General features: G+C 40.1%; 1 protein-coding gene across 1 annotated transcript in view; it reads right to left on the bottom strand.

Annotated features, from left to right (window-relative positions):
• The window catches only part of NUF2 (NUF2 component of NDC80 kinetochore complex), a 34,629-nt gene extending 31,475 nt beyond the window's left edge, over nucleotides 1–3,154 (bottom strand). Inside the window, exon 1 of the mRNA XM_017534038.2 lies at nucleotides 2,998–3,154. The gene's annotated coding sequence lies outside the window, so the exon portion shown is untranslated. The remainder of the gene's footprint in view (nucleotides 1–2,997) is intronic.
• Between the last annotated feature and the right edge of the window lie 4,551 nt (nucleotides 3,155–7,705).

The raw sequence follows: 7,705 nt of genomic DNA, 5'->3' as shown, positions 1-7,705 counted from the left end.
AAACTTGTACCTGTAATCTCAGCAGTTTGGGAGGCCAAAGCAAGTGAATCATTTGAGCCCAAGGGAAGCAAAGGGAAAAGGGAAGGGAAGGGAAGGGAAAAGGAAAGGAAAGGGAAAAGGGAAGAGAAAAGAGAAGGGAAAAGGGAAGGGAACCTTGTCCTAGAGTTTTGCATTTAACCCTGTTATAATACTTGTTGCAATGTACTGGAATTATGTTTACAGAACTCTGACACTACATTGTGACATTATAGTAAGCTAGGATCTTTTCATTTTCTTCATATCTCTCACTGTAACTACAAAAATAGCAAGGTAACAGCAAGAGGAAAATGAGCAGCAATAGCAGCCACTGCTATTGCTCTCAGCCACTCACTTAAACGTATTGTGTTACCTTCAGATCCCCTACTCTCTAGTGAAACAGAATGATCTGAGACCCAAGGTGAATATATTCAATTTTGCAAACAAATTGAAATGGCCCACAATTCTGGAAATCTACTTCTTTAGGCTCCTAATGTTTTTTAGAATCTTAGGGTTAAAAGAAGCTTTGGCAACTTGCCTAACCTCTAATGAATGGAAACCATTCTAAGCAACGATTAACAATAGCTTCCCAATTCAGCTTGAGCATGTGACAACATCACAGAATTCACTCTCAATCTAACTTTTTCCCACTTTATTATGGTTCCAAATTAAATAACTCTTCTTCGTAGTGTGTGGAAATATGTTTTGTGGTAATTTTACCTCCTGGTCCTATGTATAGTCACTGCAACTGAATAGAATAATAATAATAATAGAATTAATCTGTTTACATGACACCATTTTCAAAAATGTAAAGAAAGCTATTACACATCTGCTAAGCCCTCCCTTCTCTAAAGTATGTATTATTTCTTTATATATGGCTATATGTAACTTTAAAATATTCCTTTTATGACATTGTTTTAGAAACCACCAACTTATTCACCTTCCTCTAACACACACTATTTTGTAAATGTCTTCTTAAAATGTAATGCCCAAACTGAACATGGCCCTCCAAATATGGTCTGCCTAGCGCACAGTATTAATGGCCTCTGCTGTAGCACTTACTGATCAACCGAAACTCCAATAACTTCATCATGACCCACTTATATCAAGCTCTGGCTTCCCCCTGTTCCTTTTTTTCCCTTTGCTTTTTCTCTCTGTCTCTTTTTGGTCACATCTGCTGTGTCACTTGTGTTGTTGTTGTATACACTGATTATTTAAACCTTAGGCAAGGCTTTGTACTTTCTACCACTAAATTTCATGATTGCAAGCTTTCCTTTTAGAGCTAGGACCTCCTGTTTATTTATTTTTTTCTTTGAGACAGGGTCTCAGTTTGTCACCCAAGCTGGAGTGCAGTGTGGCACAATCAGAGCTCACTGCAGCCTCGAACTCCTCCCAGGCTCAAGCTATCCTACTGCTTCAGCCTCACAAGTAGCCGGGACTACAGCAGGCACACACCACCAGGCCCTGCTAATTAATGTGTGTGTGTGTCTGTGGAGATGGGGTCTCACTATGTTGCCCAGGCTGGTCTTAAACTCCTGGGCTCAATTGATCCTCCCACCTCAGCCTCCCAAAGTGCTGGAATTACAAGCATGAGACCCCTTGCCAGGCCACAGAGCTAGGATCTTTTGGAATCTGGATTCTGATGCATCACATATTAGATGTCCCCTTCGGCATAAATATGCATTCTACATTTTCATCTAAGTCATAGACTTAAAAACTGTTCATTAAAGGATCAGACCAAAGAAAGACTTCAGAAAAAGTCACTTTTCCAAATCAAGCTGCATCTGAATTAGAGAATATTGCAAGAGAAAGTGTAAGTGTAAAAGGTCTTCATAATTATTATCACTCATTCCTCTCTTCTCGAATGTTTGGCACTCTGCTATCAGATTAATCCTTATAAAAACACAATGCATCATATAACATTTGTTTGAATATACCACCACATTTAATTCAAATTTTTCTGCTAGGCTTCTAAAACCTTTAGTAATTGAATGAAATTTCTGCTCCAAGTTAGTCTCCTAACTTTCCCAAACTTCCAATATTTCCTTTTGGAACCTCTTCCAAAATCTAAATTCTATCATTCTTTCAAAGTACAGTTTCAGTTACAATTTATTCATTAACGTGTGTGTATGGAGAGTGACAGATGAAGAAAGACACCTTCCAAGTACATAGTTTGAGGCTCCAGGTGGGATAAAGTATATAAATGGCTTAATATGTATGCAGCAATCCTCTAACGACTGTAGTAGCAGAGATTAACTGCTAATTACTCCTCTGGTTTCTCATTTATTTGCAGCACTAGGATGCTGAGCAGAGTAGGTACCAAAAGTTTACCTGTTAAATTTTACACACTTTGTTTTGTTAAAATAAATTATTTATGGACGTCACAGTTCCAGAAGAAAGAGATTGAAATAAACAGAAATGACTCCCAATTTCAATAAATTAAGTAAAACGTTCCTTGAACTTTTAAAGAGAAAAAAAAATGATCGCGTTACCAATGCGTATTGCTATATGTGCGCTGCTCTCTTCCTTTGAATTTTGGATTAAGTGTGAAATTTTTGCCATTTCATTAATGGTTTTTAATTTGGTTAGGAGACGTTTGGCAACGGAGATCTGTAAAAAGCTGACAAGTATCTGCAGCCAAACAAGCCACATTGCCACCACCTTTCCAAAAATCACACATAAATGTAAACCTAAGTTGAACAATTTCAGCTCAAGCTCGTCTTCTTCGGTCTATGCTGCACCAGGAAACATCCATTAGTTTCGGAGGAACTAAGCTCTGGTTGTTTCTGGTACTAAAATTAAATAAAAAGTAACGATGGGCCCGCCCATCACCTCCCAAGGTTTCTTCAGCCTCCTCCCACCGCTGAGTACAACGAAAACATCTCCAGGCCCGGCGTCCCGACCCACACCACAGCGTCCTGCCCGTGCGTTGGGATGGAGAAGGCGCCCGCAGGCTCCCTTCCTCCATCCTCTCACACTCACCTACAGAGCCGGCCGCCCACAGGAAGGCGGTGAGTTTGGGGAGCAGCTACAAGCAAAGTCAAAAATCAGCAAACGTCTACCGTTGTCACTTTTCAAACTTGCCGCCTCCTACTGGAAGTCCCGCCCCGTTCCGCCAAGCCCACTTCCACCCGCGACGGATGCCGGTTGGGCTCAAGAGACTCCAGGCGGGTGGGGCTGTAGTTGTCATGGAAGGGGCTGGGCGCGAGGCGGAACCATCGCTCGCGGAGCTGGCGTCGAGTCGGAACCTGAATTCCGCAGGACGTGGGAGAGCCGCGGTTTCGGGGAGGAGTCTGGGGTTGAGCCCAGTTCTGCGTGACTTCCGCTAGCGCTTGGAGCGTTTCGGCGTCCGAGCTGAAGAGCAAAACCAAGTGGAGGAAATTTCACTAAATTCAGGGTGACAAGGTAGTAAGGACAGGGTTAATTTATAGAATTCCAGAGTAATAATAACTTGTTGAACATTGATTATGTGCCGGGTTCTATTAGATGCTTTAGCCATCATCTCAGTTAGACTTCATTAAAGAGGAGAAAGGGGGAGTGGAGAGATACTATCATTATCTCCTCAGATGAGGGCTCTGCATCAGAGAATGATGCAGTTCTCTGCATACAGTAGTTCACAAGTAGCATGTCTTGGATATGAACACAGGTTCTCTGATTCCGTGCTCATAAGCAAGACTTCAAGAGGTGGAAGGAACATGACAGTTCATCTGGTCAAATCCTCTCCCTTTTACGACCCAGAGAGAAGTGATTTTTTAGAAGTTACACAGTAAGTGGGACTGTCTAAAGTAGAAACCAATTCTCCTGATTTTTAACTTCTCCCTCTTCGATCAGCCCTCAGCAGGAGTCAGGCACACCTGGTGCTTTCCACCACTGAACTGTTCCCCAAACTTGTACATTCCTGAGTGCGTTGGATTCTTCAGATGTGGGGCCCTGAAATCTGTATTTTTTACATGGTATTTTGTTTGTTGGTTTGTTTGTTTGTTTTGGCAAGAAAGGGAACACTGCACTTAATACAAGTTAGGAAGCCACGGCAGGCCTCGTTGTGAGGGTAGAAAACCATTACGTTTTATTGAGGTTTGGGTAACGAGAGGATGTAATCAGACTTATATCTGGTCACAGAGTAGAGCATCATCTGGTGACAGTCGTGTGTTGGATGGGGAGCCTGATCTGAATTATGTGAAAGAAAAGTGCTAGAAAGGTTGTGTTGAATGTAGACACAACTTCCAGTGCTTTGTCGTGTGGGCTGGAGGAGTAAACCTATTGATATAATAGTCTATAACAATTCTAAATAAAAATACATTTCAGATTCAGTAGTTCAGGGCCTTTGTTTTTCCTTTCTATGTCTATTTACTGATGTGAGTCTCAAAGTCAGAATCTAGTAAAATGCAAAAGATTAAGAAAATAGATTTTTTAAAAATATCAGAGTCAGTGAGGAAAGCAGAAAAAAGAGGCCTATTTCATTGAAACTTGCCAAATCAAATTGATTACTTATCCATGCATATCTTCAACTGAATCATATGTCCTCAGAGGCAAGGAAGAGAATCATAGCTTAGTGGCTGAGAGCACTTCTCTGCCGTTGAAGGGAGTTGGATTGAAATTCCTGATTACACCATTTACTACCTAGGTGGACTTGGGCAAGCTGTTTAACCTAACTGATCTGGTTTCTGCATCTTTAAAATAGGGGTGACAGTTCTATCTGCTTTATGGGATTAAGTGAATTAGTTCCTGTAGAGTGCTTAATTAAGTGCCTGGCAAAACTGTGAGTACTTGGTAAGTATTAGCTGTTATTTTGACTATTATTATTTATACATGGTCCCTAGTAAAATATCTTGCAAGTGTTGAGTGCTCAACAAATGTCTAAATTGTTGCTGAGAGTCTAGGCAAAAAAAAACAAGTGATTTTTGTGAAAGCCAAGATCAGAATGGACCGTGGAGAAAGAAAAAAATGAGAGAAAGGAAGAAAGAGCAAGACAACTACTTTGTTGTATCTATAATAAATACTGTTTATTTGGGGGGGTTAATATTACTATTGATGTGATAAATTGATAGTCATATTAGAAGTAAATTATTTATTGAAAAATTGAGTGTTTATTCAAATGTTCTCAATTAGAAGGTTAAATCTGACTTTTTAAAACTTTTAGTTGCCTGATACTGGTCACTGTAAGGTAGAAGATGGAACAGCAGAATTCTCACCCTCGACATTATTCGAAGAGTTTTGTTATCATCCATAAAAACACTGACTATTGCAGAAAACTTAACTCTAGTATTCTTTCTGATTGTGGCATCAGAATTTTATACCCTCACATGCGCTGCATCTGCCCTTCTATTTCATTTTCCCTGTGAGCCCTCCTGCCAGTACCACCTTTCCCAGCCTAGACTGTATGGTTTATCAGCATCCAGACTCCCTTTGTCTGATGCCTCTGACACAGGTGCTTGTCAAAATCTTATCCCTGAATCTTGTCTATAAATCCTTAGCTGGAAACACTGGAGAAAATGATACAAAGTGACATATGACAGATTGTCAGTCTCCATCTTCAGCTCTTTCCTTGATTCCTGACAATCCTTTAATTTATCATCAGCAATTTCCTGTCCTGTAACTTTCAGCAATTTCTCACAAACTTGACCCTTTCGTCGTTCCTCTTCCCAACCTAAATTTCCTTCTTTAATAGAAAGTGACCAGAGTAGTCTTAAAGGTGTGTTTCAAGCACAACACACTCGTATGCATCTGCAATTAGTTGTGCCTGTTGCCTTTCTAATTTCGATTTCATGTTCCTTTTCTAGACTGTACTTTAAATTCTGGATGATAGCCCTGTAAGGACTGAACGGACCTTTGAGGGACAAGATGAGGATGTTCCAGAGAGAGTATGGCAGTCTGCAGCTAGGACTATCTTTAATGCAGTTGGTGATGCTGTGATATCTAGTGCTTTAAACAAATCTCTCTTTTTAAGTGACAGGAGTTCCAAATTGGTATTTCTACTTTGTTTAATAGATCAATAGGGACAAAAAGTTGATTCACTTGGTCTAATGTAGTAGGAATAAGTGAAATACTAAGACTGGGTCCTACACTCTACTTGCCATCAGGCACCCATTCTTATGAATAGAGATTCCATAGGGGCCACAGACAGTCCCAGTACTTTCCTAGTTAATTGAGAAAATTAAACCCGTCATACAACATATCACATCCTGCCTTTCTACTTCTGTCAATGCCACATATATCCACCCATCTTATTTGTCTATCTCAGAAAATGAAATGTCCTTCTTCCACCAATGTATGACCACTGTTTCTTGTTCTAGACCTCGCTTCTGCATTTGGTATCATGATCAAACTCTCCTTGAAACTCCTTTTTCATCTCTCCCATCTTTTTCTACCTGCCTCATGCTTCTTTAGGGTCCTTTTTCCTCTGCCTACCCATTAAATAGTATTTCCCAAAGTTCCAACCTTGAGTTGTTTTCTGTCTGTATCTTCCCTGTGGGCATTATCCACTCATTGTTTAAACCTGTTTGCTCATGGATCCTAAAACTACTGCTATTCTGACCTCTTCCTTGATGTTCAGACTTTTGGGAGGCTCACAAGCCCTTCAAACTCTACTTCATCCTTTCCTTTCACTTGTACTCCCAATTCTATCTCATCTCACTGCCTTCAGCCATAACTACTACCACCCCTACCTACACCACCAAATCCATCTTGTAAGTAGCAGCCAGAATGACCAGTCTCAAATGTAAATTTATTTCACTTGCCTCCTTAAAGTTCTAATCCCCCTCTGCAGTCACCTTCAAAGTAATTCAACTCCATGGCTGGTGTGCTAGGGTCTTCATCATCTTGCCACTGTTTTCCTTCCCAGTCTCATTTCCCTTTCCAGTACCATCTTCCCTTCTACCCACTTCACATTCATGAGGCTGTTTTACACCTGAGACCTTTTTGCATTCTTGTTGACTTTGTCTGGACTCTCTTTATTTTCTTCGGCTGACCCTTTCTTATCCTTACTGATTTTTTAAGGTTCTTCCAAGAAGCCTTTCCTTATTCCATAGTCGGAGTTCGCTGAATTTTCTCTGTGCTTTCTTGACGTTCATGGATTCATTCGGAAAATATTCATTGACCTCTTATTTTTTGCCAGACACTGAGCTAGATACTGTAAATATAATAATGAACAAGCAAATATGGCAATAACCAATCTAATAATTTCCTCACAGAGTTTACAATCTCACAGGGAAAAAAGAAAAAAAAAAAAAAAAAAAAAAAAAAAAAAAAAAAAAAAAAAGGCTGTTCCATCTGATTGGCTCCATGTCTGAGAATAGCCTGGAATTGATAGTGTAAAAGACAAGTGTTCTAGATAGAGGTTAGCAATGTTTATGAACACAGCCTAGGAACTGAGAGATTCTAGACAAGGGTGGAGAGGTAAACAGGGACCAGATCATGAAGAGCATTAGTGAATATGTAACAAAGTTTGGACTCCTTCTTAAAGCTAATAGTAAGTTTGAATGGTTTCAACAGGATTAGGTTAGTATTTAGATGATGAATCTGGCTACTCTGAGATAAAGGACTCAAAGAGTGGCAATACCAGCAGGAAGGAAAACAGTTAGGAGATAATTGTAGTAATCCAGAGAAAGAAAGATGGCAGTTTATATGGGGGTATTGCCAGTGTGGATAGAAATAGATCTCAGAAGAATTTTAGGTAGTAGAAGTGGCAAAA

Source organism: Cebus imitator, unplaced genomic scaffold, assembly GCF_001604975.1.
Source record: "Cebus imitator isolate Cc_AM_T3 unplaced genomic scaffold, Cebus_imitator-1.0 Scaffold84, whole genome shotgun sequence".
NCBI lineage: Eukaryota > Metazoa > Chordata > Mammalia > Primates > Cebidae > Cebus > Cebus imitator.
Note: the sequence above shows the minus strand (reverse complement) of the source record. Positions and strands in the feature narration are given on the sequence as shown.